Source organism: Equus quagga, chromosome 21, assembly GCF_021613505.1.
Source record: "Equus quagga isolate Etosha38 chromosome 21, UCLA_HA_Equagga_1.0, whole genome shotgun sequence".
In the NCBI taxonomy this organism is placed as follows: Eukaryota; Metazoa; Chordata; class Mammalia; order Perissodactyla; family Equidae; genus Equus; species Equus quagga.
In genome coordinates, this window is record NC_060287.1 from 27,927,634 (window position 1) to 27,947,333 (window position 19,700).

The following is a 19,700-nucleotide window of genomic DNA, read 5'->3' on the forward strand; positions in this document are numbered from 1 at the left end:
AGAACACGCCGCCTTAGGGCAGGGTGGCGTCGGTGGGAGGAAGTTTCAGGAAGGCAGACGTCCACTGCCTGCAGGGAGCAGTCTTCTGACAATTTGCTTGCTCAACCAAGGACAAGGCTGTGCGGGGTCAGCCTCCTCAGATGCCTTTCGTACCTTCCTTTGGAGTTAACAAAGGCCAGCCCGCACATCTCTCATGTCACCCCTACAACCTGGAAGGGGGCACAGCTCTGGCGTCACTCCATTGAGGGACCAGAGAGGGCCAGCCTCAGAAAGGGCAAGTGACTTGGTCAATGCCAGGACCAGAACCAGACCTTCCGACACTGGGTCTCTGTTCTTCCCTCAGCTCCATAATGGGAACCACAACAAAGGCTCAGGTGACATTCCCCAGCCAGTGTGTCACAGAGACAATTCCTGGGTTGAAAAGGCCTTATCTATCAAGCCTTCCAACTCTAAAATCCCAGTCTAGAGGCAATCAGAGGAGAAGGGCAGAGGATGGTGGGGAGAGACTCCTGAGGAATGACTCAAGGGTGACACGGCCTTCTCAAAACCAGCCGCCAGCCAACTCCATGACATTCTGGAAAAGGCAAAACTACAGAGACAGGAAAAAAAATCAGTGGCTGCCAGGGGTTAGTGGGGAAGGGGAGATGAACAGGCAGAGCACAGAGGATTTTTAGGGCAGTAAAACTGCTCTGTCTGATACCATAATGGCAGATACATGTAGCGTACCTTTGACCAACACATAGAATGAACAGCACCAAGAGTGAACTCTAAGGTAACTATGGACTCTGGGTGACAATGACGTGTCAGTGTAGGTTCATTGATGGTAACAAATGCACCACTCTGGTGGGGATGCTGACAGTGGGGGAGGCTGTGCCTGTGTGGGGACAGGGATATATGGGAAATCTCTGTACTTTCTTTCTTTCTTTTTTTATTGCGGTAACATTGGTTTATATTATATAAATTTCAGGTGTATATCATTATATTTTGATTTCTGTGTAGACTACATTGTGTTCACCACCCAAAGACTAATTACGATCCATCACCACACACGTGTGCCCCGTCACCCCTTTCACCTCCCTCCCTCCCCCATTCCTCTGGTAACCACCAATCTAATCTCTGTATCTATATACTTGTTTGTTGCTGTTCTTGTTGTTTTTATCTTCTACTTAAGAGTGACATCATACGGTATTTCTTTCTCCCTCTGACTTATTTCGCTTAGCCTAACACCCTCAAGGTCCATCCATGTTGTCGCAATTGGCAAGATTTCATCTTTTTTATGGCTGAGTAGTATTCCATTGTGTATATATACAGCTTCCGTATCCATTCCTCCCTTGATGGGCACTTAGGTTGTTTCCAACTCTTACCTATTATGAATGACACCACACTGAACATAGGGGTGCATGTATCTTTACGCATTCGTCTTTTCATGTTCTTTGGATAAATATCCAGCAGTGCAACAGCTGGATCGTATGGTCGTTCTGTTCTTAATTTTTTAAGGACTCTCCATACTGTTTTCCATAGAGCCTGCACCAGTTTGCATTCCCACCAGCAGTATATGAGAGGGAACTCTCTGTACTTTCTGACCAATTTTGATGTGAACCTAAACCTGCTCAAAAAAATATTACATCTCTTAACAGAAAACAAAAAACAGTCACAATAGGTCATCTACAACCATTTCCCCAGAATCAGAACTCTTAATGTTGCAACCCATTCACCTTTTAAACTTCTGGTTCCTAAAATCAGACATAGGACGTGGAACAGTGGAAGCTAGAAAGGTCCTCAGAAATAATTTGTTCTACCCTCACCGTCTCATAGATGAGGAGTCCAAAAAAAAGCTGTTCCTCGTTTTATTTCATTTATTTGTTTTGTTCCAGGATATGTTAAGGATTTAAGACATAAGCCAACGATAGTGTCTTCTAAAAGCTTAAAGTTCAAAACAATAAACACAAAAAGTTCAGTCTACCTGAAAAGCAAAGAAAGAGGTATTCAGCTAACAGTAACAAAATTAAGTGAAATGAGTAAGACCTAGAGCTGGTGAGGCTGTGACGAGTCCAGTATACTCACACACATGAACTGACCAAGACTTCTGGAAGGCAGTTTGGCAATTCAAATCAACAGCCGTTTTTTCTTTTTTTTTTTTTAAGACTGGCACCTGAGCTAACATCTGTTACCAATCTTCCTTTTTTTTTTTTCCCCTTCTTCTCCACAAAGCCCCCCAGTGCACAGCTGTATAGTTCTTCTATGTAGGACACCACCTCAGCATGGCCTGATGAGCGATGCTAGGTCCACACCCAGGATCAGACCTGGTGAAACCCTGGGCCACCAGAGTGGAGCACGCGGACTTAACCACTCAGCCACGGGGCCGGCCCCAACAGCCATTTTTTTAATGTCATATTTAATACAGATTACTGCATCCTGGGAATTAATCCTAAGAAAAATAAGTTTTAAAAAAGGAAAGAAAAAAAGCAATGTGTACATAAAGAACTTCAAGTGAATTTTAAAATAGTGATTGAAAAAGAACATGACGTAAACATTCAATTGCAGGAGAATGGTTAAGTAAATGATGAGCTAGTTAAATGTGTGACCATCATAAATCACAAGTATGGGGACAATGTGGCTAAATGACATGTGTTGGGCCGGCCCAGTGGCACAGCGGTTAAGTTCACATGCTCTGTTTCCACGGCCCAGGGTTCACCAGTTCGGATCCCAGGTACGGACATGGCACCGCTTGTCAAGCCATGCTGTGGCAGGCGTCCCACATAGAAAGTAGAGGAAGATGGGCACAGATGTTAGCTCAGGGCCAGTCTTCCTCAACAACAAAAAAAGAGGAGGAGTGGTGGCAGATGTTAGCTCAAGGCAAATCTTCCACAAATTAAATAAATAAATGGCACGTGTTGATGATGATGCAATGTTATGTGAAAAGAAACAAAACACAAAGCTGTATCTATGCAAGAGTTACAAATATGTAAAAAGAATAGGAAAATTATGGATAAGAAGGAACAGAGAAAACCAAAAGCAACCAACGTGTTCCCACAGTAAGAATGTAGGAGAACGTCTCCTTTTAAATGTACTTCACTGTTCTTACAACAATCATGCAGTAAATAAAAATACATTTTAAAACGTAAGCTGGTGCATTTGGAGCACAAAGTCCCTTTAGAAGCCACATGCTTAACCAGCTCTACCTGGCGTCCAGGCCCAGCAAAACAGTTTGCGAATGCCAAAGCAGAGGCCCGGACCCTTATCAGATCTCAGTCAGCAATTTGCTCACTCTCCCGAGAACCAGTGGCCTTCATTCCTCCCTGTGAGGTCAAGTGCAACGAATGCTATGCCCTCAACCCAACACCCTCCATGTGCTACGAGCCATTCTCCAAGGTACCCCCTCCATGAAGATACCCCTCCCCATTCTTTGGCTGGCTCCCTACTTGTATTGTGGGATATGTGGGATGGTCTCACATCCCTGCCAAGGGGCATTCTCCTGAGATCGCTAATTCTACCTGACTCCATCCCTCACTACCACCCTCAGGATCTTCCATTAGCAGACTTTCAGTATGCAGGCACAAATTCTTCCCCATCCAACTCCAGGCTGGGTCCTGGGCTGCTCAGCCCCAAGGCCCCGTGACCCTTAACAAAGCCCAGGTCCAGAGCCCGCCTTGAAATCAAAGGCATCTGGGTGCAATGCTCTTGGACTTTTTCTTTGCTTTCTGGTTTCTGTTTATCTGCTGGTTCCACCCGCTTGCTTGGGTGCTTGTTCACTGCTATGAACTAAAGGTTTGTGCCCCAAAAATTCATGTGGAGAAGCCCTAATCCCCAGTGAGATGGTTTTCGGATGTGGGGGTCTCTGTGAGGTAATTAGGTTTAGAAGAGGTCATGAGGGTAGAGCCCCCATGATGGGATTAGTGTCCTTATAAAAAGAGGACAAGACACGAGATCGCTCTCTGTGTGTGCATGTGCCAAGGACAGGCCATGTGAAGACATAACCAGGAGGACAGCCCTCACCAAGAACTTGACTATGCTGGGACCCTGATCTTGGGCCTTCCAGACTCCAGACCTGAGGAATAAATGTTTGTTGTTTAAGCCCCCCAGTCTATGATATTTCGTTATGGCAGCCCAAACTAAGACACCCATCCACCCAGCTTCCCCTCAGAGTGCATGCTCCCTAGTTTTGGCTCCTACCATAGCGTCAGATTCATCCTGGCTGAAGACTGCTCACCAACAACTAAGAGACACCTTCCTCTTGCCAGCAGGTCCTTAGGGAATTTTCCTGTCTCTAGTCTCTCCTGAGTACAGACCTTTTTTACCTTGGGCTTCTCATCTCTTAGCTTCCACCCTCCACAGCCCCCCATCTTGGCAATGACCCGTGCACCAGCCATATACACTGAGTGCTGACGTTGCCAGTTGAGGGCAAGTTTATCCTAACACATCAAGCTCCTCCACAGTGAGGTCATGGGCAAAGCCAGGATAAATTTGGCTGAGACCCTGCCCACAAAGAGTCTGCAGTCTAGGAAAAGAGTTCTCTGAGACAGACTATGACAACATACCTAATAGAGCCATTAAACATTAGGACAGCAAGGAACCTGCATGAAGACGGCAGATTTCAACCAGACCTAGAAGAAGAAGTAGATTTTGACATGCAAAAATGGAACAGTCCAGATCTAGAGACAGTGTGAGCAAAAAAATAGAGGACAGCATATTCCCCAGAGCAAAAGGAACTCCTGTTTCACTGGCTCAAAGCGTTTGAGAAAGAGTCCTGAGAGATGAAATGGGAAAGCAGAGTTGGGACCAAAAGGCTAGATAGAGCCTTTGAAAGTTTCAAACACATGCTGATGGGTCAGAGTTAAGCTTTAGGAAAATCAAATCTCTTAGGAGTAAATACACATCCACATTACACGTCCTGACCGATTTAACCAGGCAGTTTAATGGAGCATCTGGACACTCTTGTGGGTTGATGTGTGTCCCCCAAAAAGATATGTTGAAGTCCTAACCCCTATTACCTATGAATGTGACCTTATTTGGAAATTGGATCTTTGCAAATACAACCAAGTTAAAGTGAGGTCACATGGGTAAGGGTAGACCCTACATCCAATAGCTGGTGTCTTTATAAGCGAAAGGAGGAGATTTAGAAACAGACACATAGTCACAAGAGAAGACAACCGCCATGTGGAAAAGGAGGCTGAGACTGGAGTAATACTGTCACAAGCCCAGGAATGTGCAGAGCCAGCAGAAGCTGGAAAAGGCAAGAAAAGATTCTTCCCTCCAGCCTTTGGAGGGAGTATGGCCCTGCCGACACCTTGATTTTGGACTTCCAGCATCCAGAACTAAGGGAGAATAAATTTTTATCATCTCAGGCTACCCAGTTTGAGATAGCTCTTACAGCAGCCCTAGGAAACTAACGCAGACATGAATTAAGCTTGACTTGAAAATCATCAATGCTTTAAGACCTTCGGAGAAGATGGGATAGTTCATGGAGGAGGAGGGGATCCTAGAGAAAGGATACAACCATGACTGGAATTGTGGAGGTAAGATGTCTAAAGGGAAAGAGGTATACAGAGGGGGATAGAGTCAACCCTCCAAGGTCAACAACTTTCTGATGACTGAGGGTCTTAGTTCAATCCTAGCCTGAAAGGATCCATCAACAATGGGGCTAATCCTTCCATTGATAGTTAATCACTGGGCTTCTTGGCTGCCCCCATGGGCTTTCTCATCTTTGTTCATTTCAGCCAGAATCCACACATTCCTCATTCTTCCCGTGGTCCTTATTGTTGAGAAGAGCACTTTGCTATTAGCCACCATGTGTAAAGGGACCATAAAACAAAAAAACAGGACTTGGGAAACTTAAGTTTCACTAGTCACCACCTACCCAAAGATGAATGTGTAGTTACCACAATTTTTCTGATTAGAAAATTAACCCCTACTCATTGTAAAATCTTTCAAAATTAGAGAAAACTATGCATAGGAAAATAAAAATACCTCAATCTCAACACTAAAAGATACTTATTGTTGCTCTTTTGGCTCTATTTACTATTGATACTTGACATAATTAAGAGAAATACTTTATAATTAAAGGAAAAAATCTGAAGATGAGATATTTGGGAAGAATCACTCAGACCTAGAAAATGGAAAGAAAAAAAACCAGAATGCCCGAGAAAAATGGAGAGGGGTGAGCCCAGGTATTCCAAGGGCATTAACCATTTTAACACTGCAAGAGGTCAGAGAGATTTTATTCATTCAAAGGAGGAAATTCAAAGATAGGAATCTCATACATCCTAAAGTCAGCTGCAAACACTCAGGGCATTAAACTAGTAAACCTGACTCATGTCCTAATTAAGCTTCCCGTTTCAGAACTCCACAAAGTAACTTTTCCAAGCTAGAAAAACGGTACCTTAGTATTTCCTAGAAAGAGCTCCATTTTTTCCCAAGTCATCGTTTTCTAGCAACCGTAACACAGCAACCAAGACTGTATCTTATGCCCTTGGAACCTGTCTCCCCAAACCCCTGTAAATCTTGGCTGTCTCGCCTGTGGCCTGGGCCCCAGAATGTTGGAGGAGCTGGCTCCGTGTGCATAATAAAGATAAAGTCCGGGCCCTCTACATTGCTAGTTGCCAGTTGCCAGTTGCTAGGAGGCCCATAAATTCACTTTTTCTGACTTGGATGGGATTCAGAACTGCTGTATCACAGGCCCAGAAGACATGGATTCTTGCAATTAAAATTCAGAGGCGGTCCTCCAGAAATAATTTTAGCCCTCCTCACTCTAAGCAGCTACCTTAACTAGTCCTGGTTTGCGTTAACTAGTCCTGGTTTGCATTAACTAGTCCTGATTTAAAGACCAGGCCATTCATTTAGATTTCTAAAGTCTTCGGCAAGAAGACTCCAGGCTCCTAATATTAACCTGCAACTTTCACAAATAAAGTCCATCTGGTTCTGACTCCATTTCCTCAAAGAAAGAGAGCCATTTGGGGGGTTTTGAACTGATCTGAAACCATGCAACAGGCTCCCACAAACCTTTTTTTTTAAGGTAACGTGAATGGTTTGATACTGGTGAGGGTTTACAGGGCTAAGATTGTAGGCAGATTCAATCCCCAAGTTAAAGTAATTAACTGTCAGGGGGAAGAAACCACAGGGCGAATTTTTTCAATCTATTTTAAAATAATTAGATTGTTAAACTGTTTAGTTAAGTGAAACTCATCGTTATGAGGTTTTAATTTTTTTAAATTACAATGAAACGTTAAAGTTCAATTGATCTAATTGTAGAAATGATTATTTCTAATCACAGAGATGTCAAGATGAGATAATTATTCCAACATTCATAAAACTTTCCTAAAATGTCACAGTAGATCTTGCATCGCACTTAGAATATTTTATCTGAAAATATTTTTAGCACTCTACAAACTGCTTAAGAGGAGTAACATTATAATGATCAGTCTGCAAATATTTTTCCTTGCAAAATATTAACCACAGCAGTTTTGAGGGCTAAGCATGAGTCTTTCACAATATATTTATTAGCAAAATCCTGAAATCATTATAGGGGCGAAATTGCTCAAACACTGAGAAGCCCAAAACATCTGAAACTGTCCGATTTTTTTAATTTTCGATCCTAAAAAGGATACTTTATTAATTTAATTCCACCTAAAATAATAACCAAAATTTTTTAAATAACCAAAATAAGCTGATGCCTCAGATTATGATTATTAATCTGATAGCTCACTTCCAAATATCCAGAAAACATAAGATCCTTTCTTAAGTAAAGAAGTTGAAATCTGAGATCTCTAATGGCATTTGCGTCTTTTGAATGCAGGGTCTCTGAACCTCTGCGCTATAGACTATGGACCAGATAATTCTTTGCTCTGGGGGGACTGTGCTGTGCATGGCAGGGTGTTAGAACATCACTGGCCTCTACCAGCCAGATGCGAAATATCTCCTTGATCTAAATAGATGCCAGCATCACCTCCCCAGTGTGACAACCAATAATGTCCCCAGTCATTGCCAAATGGCACCTGGCAAAGTTGCCCCCAATTAAGAACCTCTGACCTAATATAACACCACAAAAAATATCACCCAGCAGAAATTTAACACCCAAAAGCTGATACCAGAAGATAGTTCACTTTCAAATTACATTGCAAATATATCTTTCATACAGCTTTGGTAAATAAATAAGATAACCGAGTCATTCAAAGTTTTTTAAGTAAACAAAGTATTGCTCTTTTTTTAAAATGTGAAATCAGAACTTTAAGATAAAATGTTTCCAGTGCGCCTTTTCTCAATCTTTAACTTAATTAAGCCATGCCAGAGGAAGCAGAGAAAAGAAAATGTAAAACGAGCGTAGCAACTAGCTACAGGGTGAAAAGTATTGACGGAGTCATAACTAAGCAAACATTCTTTATTGATTTTCAGCTTTCAAAAAGCAAACAATATGCAAAGGATGTCACGAGGAAAGTGAAATGACAACCCACAGAATGGAGAAAAGGTTTGCAAATCATATATCTGATAAGGGATTTGTACCTAGAATACATAAAGAATTCTTACAATTGAATAAACAGATAAAACACCCAATTTAAAAATAGGAGGGCCGGCCCAGTGGCGCAGCGGTTAAGTGCGCACATTCTGCTCCGGCGACCCGGGGTTCACCAGTTCAGATCCTGGGTGAGGACATGGCACCGCTTTGCATGCTGTGCTGTGGTAGGTGTCCCACATATAAAGTAGAGGAAGATGGGCACGGATGTTAGCTCAGGGCCAGCCTTCCTCAGCAAAAAGAGGAGGAGTGGCAGCAGTTAGCTCAGGGTTAATCTTCCTCAAAACAGAAGAAAAAAAAATGAGAAAGAATCTGAATAAACAGTTCTCCAAAGAAAATACACAATTAGCCAATGAGCATGAAACGTGAAAAGATGCTCAACATCATTATCTATCAGGAAAATGGAAATCAAAACCACAAAGAGACACCACCTCTCACCCACTAGGATGGCTATAACAAAAAGACAGATAATAGCAAATGTTGGCAAGAACGTAGAGAAATTGGAATCCTCATACCCTACTGGTGGGAATGTAAAATGGTGCAGCCGCTTTGGAGAACAATGTGGCAGTGCCTCAGAAAGTTCAACACAGACTTACCATAGGCCCTGGCTATTCTGCCCCTAGGTATACACCAAAAAGAATTTAAAGCAAGTATTCAAACAAACATTTGCAAACTAATGTTCATAGCAGTAACTATTCACGATAGCCAAAAGGTGGGACCAACCCAAATGTCCATCAACTGACGAATGAATGAAAGAAATGTGGTCTATCCATACAATGAAACATTATTTGGCAATAAAAAGGAATGAAGTACTGATCCATGCCACAACATGGATGGCCCCTGAAAGCATCATGCTAAGTCAAAGAAGACAGTCCCAAAAGACCACATATTCCATGATGCCATTTATGCGTGATGGCCAGAACAGGCAAATCCATAGAGATGGAAAGGAGATAGAGTAGTGGTTACCCAAGGCTGGAGGGAGAGGTGGGGAAGGAATGTGAGTGATGATGGGTTTCTTTCGGAGGTGATGGAAATGTTCTAAAATTGATTATGGTGATGGTTACGCAACTCTGTAAATATACCAAAAACCATTGAATTGTACACTTTAAAGAAGTGAACTGGAGAGTATGTAAATTATCTCTTAATAAAGCTGTTATAAAAACCAAAACAACCTATAGACAAGGCAAAGAAGACTTAATCATGCTCACGGAAGCCAGTCTTACCAAGCCCGACAGATGACAGAAGCTGGGCCATTACCAGGGAGGAAAGACACATCAGGACACTGATATTCTCACTTTACCAAGGGGAGGTTAAAGGTCACTGTCATCAGTTGTTGGAAGTAAATTAGAGGTCTATGTAAATAACATAAAGATTGAAGAAAAATCAATGTAAGAACTACAAATATAATCATCAAAAATCCGGAGAATGAAGGAAGGCGGTGAGACACAACAGATACGCTTAATTGTCATTTATCATAACAGTGGCATATGCATATTATTTAGAGATATAAAGACAACCACTAAAAACAAAAACCAACTAAAGTCACTGTGTCTGGAGAGTACAGGAGTGGGTGGGAATAAAACACGATGGGGACAGAAGATTGTTGCTTTTCCTAAGCTCATCTGTTCTATGAGTTCGTTAATACCATATGGAATTACTTCGCATATTGTTTTTAGAACCAGATCAAACTTAGCATTACTCAAGTTGAGGAATCTGCATGAAATGAGAATATACTGTATGTCAGAAAACATATTTAACTGGATCATCAACACTGAGTGAAATTGTGATTGAATGGGATGGAGCAAAATTGACTCAAGTTTTTAGCCAAAGACTGTACCCCTCTTAAGACAGCTTGGAAATGTATGTAAGATCCTTGAGAGAACAAGGAACATGGACAAAGCCCCTACCTCTGTACGGCAGGCAGTAAGAATCACCAATAGAAGGTCAAAGCCTCACCATGGCAAGAACATTCTAAAGTTCTTATAACTTTGCAATCCAAAGGACTTTTTTTTTTTTGAGGAAGATTAGCCCTAAGCTAACATCCACCGCCAATCCTCCCTTTTTTTTTTTGCTGAGGAAGACTGGCCCTGAGCTAACATCTGTGCCCATCTTGCTCTATTTTTTTTCCCATCTTCTCCCCAAAGCCCCCCAGTACATAGTTGTGTATTTTAGTTGTGGGTCCTTCTATCTGTGGCATGTGGGACACTGCCTCAGCGTGGTTTGATAAGCAGTGCTAGGTCTGCGCCCAGGATTTGAACCAGCAAAACCCTGGGCCACTGAAGCAGAGCGCACAAACCCAACCAACGGGCCACGGAGCCAGCCCCCCAGGGGATATTTTAGATGAAAGAAAATATATGTGGCATTCTCCCTACACAGCAGACCCCAGTTTAAATCCATTTTGAAAGCCAAAAGGTGAACGTAGAGGCCGCTCACCACCAGAACACAGCAGAATCTGCCCCCAGGAAAGTACTCCCCACGGTTATCTAAAACATGAGGGTTACAGCTTTGACACTTGGGACTCAGGATTGTAGCCAAACTGGGGTGCTTTTGAGAATGTCAGGTAGTAGAACTAATAAGGACACCAGGCAACAGGCATGACCAGGAGTGTCCCGGAGTGTCCTGGTGTGCCCAAGAGAGTGTAGGGCCTGACAGGCATGGAAAAGGGGCTGTGTGGCTACCAGGACGCAGGAGGCTACACCACGATGAATAACTTGCCCTCCACGGCCTCGCTTTCCAAGGATATCCTTGTGTCATGTGAGGAGATGGACATATCCATTTTGCAAAAAGGCAAAAACTATCACGTTACCTCAGTTAGTTGGGTCAGCTCTTATGGAGTCCAAAAAAACCAAAATCCACATAAGAAGGTCATGGCGAGAATAAACCCACAGTTCTGCGTCTCTAAAACACTGCCCGAAAAGCGGGTGGGAACTAGCTAATGGGTTCCTGACTCTCCTAGACTTTCCTGCTGGAAATCTTCATCTCCCAGGAACATGGCCAAGTGCTCTCTGCTCTCTGCTCAGCCCAGGTGATGTGGGTGGGTCAAAAGAGATCTTGTCCCCAGGATCTTAAGAAGCACTGGGGCGGTCAGGCTCAGGGCTGGAATCTCTCCTCCCCTCCCGCCCCCCCAAAAAAACCCAGGAGGCCTCCAACGTGGCAGATAAAAAGGGGAGGCAGAGCAGAGCCCCTCCTCAGGGCCCCTCAGACTCACCCTGCAGGCATCAGGCCCACCACCACCCCCTCTTCGGAGCAGCCTTGGGTGGAGCATCCCATCCACGTCCGTGGTCCTGACAGCTCCACAGGGAGGATTCCCAGACTGGTGACTCAGCCTGACCTCCCTCTCCCTCGAGGCTGACTGGTGGCTTTCCAGGGCTCATCATCACCTCTGCGGAGGGCAGAGACCAGGAGCAGGAACTAGAATGGATCTGTCTACAAGGCTCGCAGCTCCTGGCCCTGGAGGAGGAACGACGGGCACGCAGGAGAGCGCTCAGCTGGAGGCAGCCACTGCAGTGGCAGCTTCTTTCCGCAGGATATCCCGTCTTCTCTGTGGCCACAGAAAACTGGGTTTGGCGTTTTTAAGGAAAAGCAACTGAATCTCTGTAGCTGAACCTCCCGTCCACTCCCCGCCAATTCCAAGCCCAGATTGGGCCCCTCAGTCCACTGTCTCCCAACCACACATTTGCTCACACACCTGTGTACTCACCTGTACACTAATCCAGTGGCACTTAATAAAATCATGCTCCATGGGGACAGAAGCTGGAATTAAATAATGCAGGCGGTCTTATTTTTTTTTTAAAGCAAAGACACTCCCCAATCCCTTTTATTTCTCCTCCTTCATGAAGTCAAAGTGACCCCGGCCAGAAAATGTGCGGAATCTTTCATAACACACTTCAGTTTTGCTGGGCTCCAAAATGCTAGGATCCCGCTTGCCTCCAACTACCTCGAAATCTCCCTTGACAGACAGATACTCTGTGACAGCACCAAGATGCAAAGGGCCTTGACCCATTCTGAACAGGAGGATGCGCCCGGCTGAAAGAGCCTTCATCCCACAGAGTTCCTCAATGAATGATCGCTCTGTTTAACATCCTTTGAATGCACACAATGGACCGGCTCTTATATCATGCCCGTATTGTGGACCCCACTGGTTTCAATGAACTGAGACCCCTCCTGCAGCAGAATACAAGTCTCTCAGCTCAGCCTCGGCACAACTAGAGAAGAATCTCCTCACTGAGCAAGAGAGCTCCAAGGTCTTCTAGAAAAATCTCACACAAGCACGGGAGGAATCTCTCCACATCCAGTCTAGACCTTTATGAATTTCTTAATGAGGCCCCTGGAGACCACAGGGAACAGTGAAAGTCTTATGCTGGAGGGGTGTGGAGGAAGGTGCGGTGGGAGGGTGGGGGGGGGGGAAGGTGACAGAAGCGAAAAACCCGCCTATGTACTAACATCTTGTACCTCTTACACTAGAGCATTGTTTTATTTTCAAAACATTCTGTTCCTTGCGAAGCACTACTTTATTTTTGAGTGCTTCCTTTAATAATAAAAGAAAACCTTTAAAGTAAGTGATTTGGCCTACAATGATGAGAGAATTTTTCTAGCACAGGATTATTACTTACATAAAACTGAATATTTAGGGGCTGGCTCCGTGGCTGAATGATTACGGTCACGTGCTCCGCTTCGGCGGCCCAGGGTTTTGCCAGTTCAAATCCTGGGTGTGGACATGGCACCGCATGTCAGGCCATGCTGAGGTGGTGTCCCACATAATTCAACTAGAAGGACCTACAACCTAGAATATACAACTAAGTACTGGGGGAATTTGGAGAGAAAAAGCAGGAAAGAAAAAAGAAGACTGGCAACAGTTGTTAGCTCAGGTGCCAATCTTTAAAAAGAAAAGAACTGAATATTTAGAGATGAAATTACCTGAAGTTTGGTATCCTAAAAAACAGAAAAATTTTGCTGGGGCCTTGCAAACCTGTTTTTTCCTGGTCCTTTTTTGAGGGGGGAAGAAAAACCAAAAAGATAGACACACACGCAGAAACATACACTCTATCCGCTTAATTTTTTTTTTCTTGAGGAAGATTAGCCCTGAGCTAACATCTGATGCCAATCCTCCTCTTTTTGCCAAGGAAGACTGGCCCTGAGCTAACATCCATGCCCATCTTCCTCTACTTTACATGTGGGACGCCTACCACAGCATGGTGTGCCAAGCAGTGCCATGTCTGCACCCAAGATCCGAACCAGCGAACCCCAGGCCACGCAAGCAGAACACGCGCACTTAACCACTGAGCCACCAGCCGGTCCCATATCTGATTAATTCAGAAAGGAAAATGTATACGTATATATGCATGTGTGTATATAAACGTGTACACACACACACACACACCCCCGTGCGTGCACACAAACACACTCATGCCCAGGGAAACAGTGTTTTCGATGCAGGAGTCCAAATGACTGGAGAGATTGAAAATAAGGCTCTTTCTCAACCGCAAGCCTGAACTGTAGGGTTCAGGAATCTCATAGGACTCCGTACATTGCCCCTAGGTACCAAATCCTCTCTCTGCCTTCTCCTCCCCACCCCTCCTGTCCTCTCACACAGGCGAAGCCCCCTGCATCACTGACTTCCAGATGAAGTTTCCATGGGATTCCTAAGCTCTCACCTGCCCTTGGAAATGCAAAGACTTGTTCTGCGCATCTATTAAAAGGCTGTCTCACAGAAATGCTGCTTCTGACAGTAAGCTCCTTGCGGAAAGGAAAGGGCTAAGCGTTAACACGCACGCCCAGGAGGCCATCAGCTCAGCAAAGTTTTTGGGGAGGAATTCCTGCCCGGGCACTCCAGAATGCCCAGGGTTCAGTCAGCTCGCCAGAACTGCAGGAATTTGGCAGGATGGGGGGACACAGGACAGTGCTGCCTTTCCTCTCGGGTTTAGGGGGGAGCGAGGAGAGCTGCAGGGGGAAAGGAGGAAGCCTTTGTCCCAGCTCTTTGGAAGAGCATTAGAGTGGAGTTAAATTGTCAGCTAATGAGATTTCCTAACCCTGTGCTCCCTTTAAAGTCTAGGCCCCCAACTGATTTGATCCCCAGACAGCAGCAGGGGCAAAGCTGCCTTCAGCATCCCTAAGGGCCAGAGAATTCCCAGAACAAGTGCAGGAAGGCTCAGGATCATTTCTGGGTGTGGAACTTTAAACACGTTATCACATGCATTAATTGCTGTCTAGCAATAACGCTACTGGCCGCGCCGCTTGCAGAAGTCAGCCTCCACTTGGGGCAACCGAGGCAGGGGGAGGTGAGCAGTGTTCCCTGTGGGCTTCCGTGCCCACTGGACAGACTGCAGGTCCCTCACCTAGTTTGTGTTTGTTTGTTTGTTTGTTTGTTTGTTTGTTTGGGCTGGTAAAGGCCCCAGGGGTCTACATTCAAAGGATGTGTTACTGCACCCAGCTCAATAATTTGCCCCAACAGGCAAAAGAGCATTGAAATAGGAATTTTCCAATAATTCCTTATTCCGTAGCCAAGCCTGAGATTGTCTCTTTTAAACTATTTATCTGATTCTGGGTTGTTGAGGAGGTTGTTTTTGCTATTGTTTGTATTTTTCCTGTATGAAACTGGCTTCTCTCTTTGCCTATAGAAAATCAGCAATGCTGAGCTGATGAAGCAGAGGAAAAAACAAGTCAAACACACTGACAGCATTTTGAAGATATTCAGTGAAATCAATTCTCCGCTTCTATCTTCCCTAGTTAGTCAGCAGCCTCCTCCTTAGATTTATTTCTCCTCTATTCAAAGATAATTACTTAGCAACTTTGCTGTATACCGCTCCAAGACAACATCCTTGGCAGAGCTCTTTACTGTAGGGGTATCAAAGAGAATATTCTAGAAACCACCCATTTACCAAACTTCTGCTACAAGACACGGCTCAAATTTCACTTCGACCAGGAAGTGTTTCCTCCCTGCCTCCAGGTATCTCTTTGTTCAAACCTCCCTCCACCCTGGGGTAAGCACTTCGCACAACCGCCATTGGCTCCCAGGCCACCACTTGGCACCTGGACTAGTCTCCCTCCTCCAAACCCAGGCCTGGGCCTCGGCATAGCCTTGAGGAAGAAGGAAGGAAGAAGAAACGACTAAAACCTAGTGGAAATCCAAACACATAAAAAGGAACTGTAAGCGATTAGACAAGTATAGTTAAACGTGAGGCCAAGTCAAACAAGCCGTGTTTGAAACTGAGAACAGGAGTCCTTCGCAAGCTTCTTAAAATAAAATAAAAGCTGGGAGACTGAAGAACTGCAGAGAGGGGTTGGAGACACGGGCCGGCCTCTGTAACAGATTCCCTCTCCCAGGGAAACCTTATTCCAGCGTTTCATAGGTGGCATTCGCCACACAAAGGAGTTTATTTATACTATTGCTTAAAACTCCCCACAAATGGGGTTATTCATTATCCCCACTTTACAGACGCGAAAACTGAGACGCAGGGAGATGAAGTAGCTCGGCGTATATCCCCCAGATTGAGTGACGCTGAGAGGGCATCGGAACCCGGGTTCGTTTGACCTCAGCGCCCAGGCTCTTAAGCTCTGCTCCAGCTCGAACAAAGTGCGCGCCAAGTCAACACGCGCGGGTAACCAGAGCGGGACCGCTCTGCCTCAAGGATGCTCCACAGCTGCTCCGCGGAGCCGCGTGGGTACCACTGAAGCGGGCACGGATTGGCCAGCGTCCCCAAGGGCTCGCGCGCGTCCTTCAAGACTTGCCAACACGCAGGAAAAGGCAGACTCGGAATCAACCTGGGCTGATCCGAGGGCAAGGCCAGAGGATGCTACCGGAAAGGAGGTGAGCATAGCTCGGTCAGCGCCCCGACGGCCGCCAATCTGAGAGGGCCCCTGGCCAGGGCACGGCGCCGCTGGGGGCTGGGGACCTGGGGGCGCCGTGCGCGGCGGCGACTGGGCGCGAAGGCGCCGTCTGGGCGTCTTTTCCCTGCAGCATCTCGCCAGGAGGCCGGGGGAGGGGGCGTCACCTGACAGCACGCACCAACTTCTCCAGGCTCGGAGGGGGCGCGCGGCGGCGGCCTGGGCTGGGGGAGCACAGCGCGCAGCTCTCACCCAATGGCGAGGTCTGTAAACAAAAGCGGGCCCCACGCGGGTCCCCCGCCGGGCGGTGAGCGGCGCCGCGCAGCAGCATCGAGCGGCCAAGCCCACGAGAGGGAGAGGCGGGGTCGAGATCGGCGCGGGGACCCAACGCACAGCCCCCGGGACCCCGCGTCCAGACCCGTCATTGTCTGCGCGCGCGCAAGATGCTGCTTTAAATGCTCCCTCCCAGGTCAGCCGCAGGTCCCCGGCCCTGTGTGCCGCCCCCCCAGGCTCTCTGCCCCGTGTGTCCGGCCCCGAGTACGGCACGGATCGCCAAGGTGAGCGCCCAGGCAGCGTCGCCGAAAACCCAGGCCTGGAGGTGCCCAAGTCAGGGACGGAGATACACACACAGGCACACGCACGCACACGCATGCCCTCCCCGAAGTTGATAAAAATCAGCCGACAAATACAAAGTGCCACCGCCGCCGCAGGTCAGCGCTGACCTCCTGCTGCCGGGAAGACCGAATGCCAACGCCTGGACGCTGTCACTTCCATTTGGCGCCGGGCACCTGGGCGCCTCTGGCTCGTCTCCCTCCTGACTGCTCCCTCGCGCGAGGGATGTCTCCTCTTGCCTCCCCTCGCCAGCTCCCCACCTCCCAAGTGTGTGAACACGAAAACAATACGAGTAAAGCTCAATCGGGGGGAGCTAGGACCCGCCGGGAGCCCCAGTGTGCGGGAGATGGGGGTCAGGACGTGCCCGTCACGGGCAAAGCGGCTCCGGGCATCCTCATCGTCGTCCCTCGGGGCAGCTCTGGCCAGCCGGCCCGGGCCCCCCAGGCCTGCAGTACTCACCCACGACGCTCGTCCCGGATCTCCGCGATGCGGCCGGGGACAATGCGGGGCTGCCGGGCTCCTGAGGCTGCGGGCGCCGAGGCGATCACCGCGCTGCAGAGCTGCGCGCCCGACGGCGGCGGCGCTGCTCGGCCCGGCCGCGCTCCGGCCCGCTTGCCGTCTGCCAATGGGAGGTGTCAGGGTGCCTCCGCCGGCGGCCTCGGGGGCGGGGCCGCGGGAGCCCGTGGGAAACCGAACTCCGATTGGGCCGCCTGACAATCGCTCCGCCTCCGGCCGGCCAATCAAAGACGGCGGATACAGGAGCGGGGCGTTCGGAGTTGGGCTGGAGAGCGACAACAGGCGCACGCTGGGTACCCGGGCTGCATCCCGGCTTGGCGCGCGCGGCTGGAGGGATGCGGGCGCCGGGCGCTCCGGCGCTGCCTTCCCACGAGGCTCCGGCGGCCAGGCTAGGGAGAGAGGGGGAAAGCAGAGGAGGCGCGGCTGGCCGGGCATCGGTGCGGGAGCTCCTAACAAAGCAGCTTTGGGAGGGCCGAGCGGCCTCCGCCTCCTCCCGCAATAGGTCCGCGAAGCTGCCTGTCACCCTGCATAGGTGGAGGTGGCCAATGACGTACAGAGAAGGAGCTCGAGTTGGCGCGCGCGCGCGGCTCGGCATCGGTGGGATTGGTCGGAGGTAAAGGATTTTCCTGCCACCTAAGACAGAGAGGAAAGGGGAACGGAACGGGGGAGGGGAAGAGCCAAAATACGTTGTACCTGCGACACGTGGTGTGGCTTGGAAGGCGTGTGCCTGCTTCCAGAGGGAGACGAGAACTTTTTTGCTAGAGAAAAAAAACCCTCACGTAATCCCTCCCTGTGGATGCTAGGGGATGTTAGCGCTAACCAGGCGCCAGGTAGGGCACGGTGGCCTTAGCCGAGTCCTGGGGGGTCCAGGACGCACCGGTTAACTCACCTTGCCCGGCTAGTGAACCTGCAGTCACAGCGTGGGCTCGGGCCTCACATTCATCTACTGGGGCAGAGTACCTGACTCGGGCACGGTTCGCACAGACCTCCTGGTCTCTTCTGTAAAATGCGGAAACGAGGTTTGCCGTTTACCTTTCGCGAAGTCGTGAGGGACACGGAAACCGGGACGCTGATTGTGGAGACTCAAACGAAAGCTCGTCCCCACACCGGGCAGTGCTTCCTCCTCACTTTAAAAGCTTTGGACTTCGCCGTTGTGAACAAAGGCTGCGGGGAATATTCGTTACAACAGATGCGGTGGCCGCGTTCGCCCTGAGGAAGGCCAGCGCTCCCACCCCCACCCCCACCTCGTGGTTATCTGGTCGAAAACAAGGAATTCCCTGTGTCAGAGAGTAAACCTAAACTGGAAAATTAAAAGTCATCCTTGACTTCTCCCTCCTCCTCCTCCTCCCCTCTATTCCTGCCAACCTCCCCAATCCATGCCCTCCTCCTGGTCCTCTCTCACTAGGCCACATCAAAGACTTCCCATGTCTTTCTACCCCAGGCCTTGCCTCCTGAAATCTATTCTCCACTTGGCAGAAAAGTCTCATTTTGCTGACTCCCCTCTGGATCTCTTCCCTTTGCCCAGAGTACCCCCGCCCCCATGCTTTCCTTTCACTCGACTGCTTCTTACCCATTCTTCGGATCCCAACTTCGCAGGCAGGGCATTGATGCAGTAGAAGTTTGCTGAACTCCGGCTGTGCAGCAGACAGTCTTGTGGGAGCATCTGTATCCAGTCGAGGTTAGATACCCACATCCCCCACCCCCAGTGCTCCCATGTGTTACAACGGGGCTGAAATTGCCCGTTAATTGTGCTCTCCCCCCACCACCACAGCACTCCATTGCATCCGGAATCTTATCTGCCTTGTATCTGCTGTGTCCCAGTGCCTAGCATAGTACTTGGCACATTTGGGGCTCTCAAAAATACTTAATCAATGAACTATAGAGGAGCTGTAATGAGAGACGAGCTTTGAAGATCTGAAGTGCTTCTGAAACATCAGTTTGAGAAGAATGGTTGGGATAGTAGATCTCAGAGTGATAGGCCCACCAGGTCCTGTGATGGGTGTTACAGGGAAGTTTCTGAGTGAAGTTTGAGAGATTTTCCAAAAGACACCCTTTCAAAAGACTGCCTTTATATCAGCCATTACCTTGCCCAAGCCTCTCAAGGGAGAATCCTTCCTTTGTGAAGCTTTTCATCCCAGGAGAAAGAGCAATGTCTTACAAGTTCTTAACCTGTTACAAGCTACCATCTTAGAAGGGGAATATAATATATATATATATTGGAAGGGGAACATATCCATATATG

The 19,700-nt window shown here is 47.7% G+C and overlaps 1 protein-coding gene across 1 annotated transcript in view; it reads right to left on the reverse strand.

Moving 5' to 3' along the window:
• Positions 1-17,499, reverse strand: part of LOC124231562 (rho guanine nucleotide exchange factor TIAM1) — a 352,980-nt gene extending 335,481 nt beyond the window's left edge. Inside the window, exon 1 of the mRNA XM_046648352.1 lies at positions 17,402-17,499. The gene's annotated coding sequence lies outside the window, so the exon portion shown is untranslated. The remainder of the gene's footprint in view (positions 1-17,401) is intronic.
• Between the last annotated feature and the right edge of the window lie 2,201 nt (positions 17,500-19,700).